Here is a 2998-nt window from a genome sequence, read left to right as displayed (position 1 = left end):
TAATTCACAAAACAATATAAAATGCGATACGATATTTATGAAATCAAATGGTATATTGTATCTTATGGTTTTGTGTAACTATAATATTCATTTGATGGGAAAATAATTATATAAGATAAATTTAATGAAATACTTTATAAAGTAGTATTGTAAAAGCAAGATACACTTGATACAAATTAGAAATGAAGGACGTAAAAAGAAATAAGTCTAAACATTAGGGGGCTTTTTTGAAACTTTCATCAGTCTTATCATAGTCATCTTCGCTCAAACTCTCAAATTTCCTGGATCCAATCCAAAGTCGGAGTCACACGCAGTGTCCCTTTCTCTCTCACACACAAAAACACGTTTCACTGTGTGTAAATTACAATATTGCCCCCAAATGGTGGAGGCACAGTCATGGACAACTCGCCGGAGCAGCAACCCTAGGTTCGAAACCTCCGTGGACATCCCCTCCACACCGACCGGAGAAGTTAGATACGGCACCACGAACAACATCTTCGCCTCCTTCTCCGCCACATCATTCGTATCTCCGACTATCCTCACTGCACTCATTATCGCGTCATGGTACCTATCCAACATCGGCGTTCTCCTTCTCAATAAGTACCTCCTGAGCTTCTACGGGTATAAATATCCGATCTTCCTCACAATGCTTCATATGATCTCATGTACTTTCTACAGTCTCATCGCAATTCGTTGGTTTCAAGTCGTGCCGTTCCAACAGATTTTATCGCGAAAACAATTTCTGAAGATCTTCGCCTTATCTGCTATTTTTTGCTTTTCGGTTGTTTGTGGAAATACGTCATTGAGATATCTACCTGTTTCGTTTAATCAAGCTATTGGCGCAACTACGCCTTTTTTCACAGCTATCTTCGCTTTCCTGATTACATGTAAGAAGGAATCTGCTGAAGTTTACTTAGCGTTAATGCCTGTCGTTTTCGGTATAGTTTTGGCGAGTAATAGCGAGCCTTTGTTTCATTTGTTTGGTTTTTTGATGTGTGTGGGATCGACCGCCGGCAGAGCGTTGAAATCGGTGGTGCAAGGGTTATTGTTGACTTCAGATTCGGAGAAGCTCCATTCGATGAACCTATTATTGTATATGGCGCCAATGGCAGCCATGATATTATTACCTCTCACTTTGTACATAGAAGGAAACGTGTTCTCAAAGACAATTGATAAAGCGAGAAACGATTCGTTTATGGTGTTTTTGTTGATTGGAAATGCTACGGTGGCGTATTTGGTGAACTTGACGAACTTTCTGGTCACAAAACACACGAGTGCCCTGACTTTGCAGGTGCTCGGAAACGCCAAGGCGGCAGTAGCGGCGGTGGTGTCTGTTTTAATTTTTAAGAATCCGGTGAATGTTATGGGAATTTCAGGGTTCGCCGTGACAATAATGGGAGTGGTTCTTTACAGTGAAGCAAAGAAGAGATCGAAAGTTACAGCTCATTGACAACCAAAAAGATAACACTGGTGCGAATTCTCTGTTCAATTGTTCTTCATCTGATATGCCTTTAAAATTTTCAATTAGTTTACAATTCTCAAAAAGGCCTAAAGAGAAATTGGTATAAAGAAAAAGCAAAGAACATAATTCGATTCGATTGCATCAAAATATGATCATTTGAATTGGCAAAAAGGAAAAACGGTTTCTTCCTGTTTCTTTTCCAAAATTCTGCTTTATTGCAAATTTGCATAGTTGTTCTTGATTAAGGCAGTTTGATAGGGGAGAAAAAACAATCTCCTTTTTGCCTTCTGTTTGTAACACGAATTACATGAAAAAGTCCTCAAATTATATCATTTTGTTGTTCTTACTTGTATAAAGATCAATTCCCAACTTGATTTGATTGCTTAATTGTCTGTTTTCCAATCTAATTCGATTCCTTACGTGATTCAACATCAATTTTTTTTTTTCTTGATATGTGATCATAATATGCGTAATAAACACTCTATATGTTATGTTATGGATCACATCAGAATTATCAATTATATTTGTATGGAAGCAGTCAACTTTGTGAACAAATGTTCAAATTGGATAAGGTACTCTGCTTTCATGTGCCAATATGCCTTTGATGAGTGGCCAAATTACATGACCCTTACCCTTAAAAGCAGCTAAATTACAATATTGCCCCTACATGACCCACATGGAGACATGCCCTTCTTTGCTTTTAAGTTATGGTAGTAGTTGCCCTTTCTTTAACTTCTACCCCACCATACTAAGATCCAATTTATTGTGTTAGTTGGCTTTCCTAAAATAATATCATCCCAAACCAAATAAATATCAAGAAAATATATTATTTCTCTTTTGGTGAAATTGAATCGTGTTCGTAGTTTTTCAATTTTAATTCGTTGAAGAGTATTTTAATTATTCCGATTGTTAATTAAAAGCCACTCATGTCTGGTCAATTTGTGGATTCTCTTTGAACAGGGTGAGTATATATTTAATTTAATTTGTGCCATGAAGTTATGATTTTTGGTTTTATATATAACCTGAAAAAAGTTATATTGATCATTGTTGCATATCTAAAATTCATATTAATACTATCTGTTTGTGATGATATATATATATATATATATATATATATATATATATATATATATTAGGTCTGACAGTTGGGTTCGGGTTGTCGGGTCATGGGTCATAATAGATTGATCCAACCCAACCTATATAATATATGAGTTGGTGGGTTGGCAGGTTGGAAACATCAACTCAACCCAACCCACATAATCCGTTTAAGTATATAAGTTCGCGGGTCAGTCAGTCATTTTTGGGTTATTTTTCACAGTCATTTTTGGGTTATTTTTCACATGTTAAATTTATATGAATCATGTCTCTAAATTAATTAATAATTAACATTTTACATTTGTTAGAATGAAATGAACAACCAAATACGAATCTAACATAATAATTCAATAAACACGAATTTGGAAAAAAAAACAGGTTTCCAACGTAAAGTCATAAACTCACAAACATTCAAATGAAATTGAAAACATTCAATCAAAG

At 35.3% G+C, this 2998-nt stretch overlaps 1 pseudogene; it reads left to right on the top strand.

Moving 5' to 3' along the window:
* The first annotated feature begins 276 nt into the window (after positions 1-276).
* Positions 277-1808, top strand: LOC145120044 (putative sugar phosphate/phosphate translocator At1g12500 pseudogene; annotated as a pseudogene).
* The last annotated feature ends 1190 nt before the right edge of the window (positions 1809-2998 follow it).

Source organism: Lactuca virosa, chromosome 6 (assembly GCF_052849685.1).
Source record: "Lactuca virosa cultivar CGN04683 chromosome 6, Lactuca_virosa_CGN04683_v6, whole genome shotgun sequence".
Classification (NCBI taxonomy): domain Eukaryota; kingdom Viridiplantae; phylum Streptophyta; class Magnoliopsida; order Asterales; family Asteraceae; genus Lactuca; species Lactuca virosa.
This window is presented reverse-complemented; position numbering and strand designations above follow the sequence as displayed.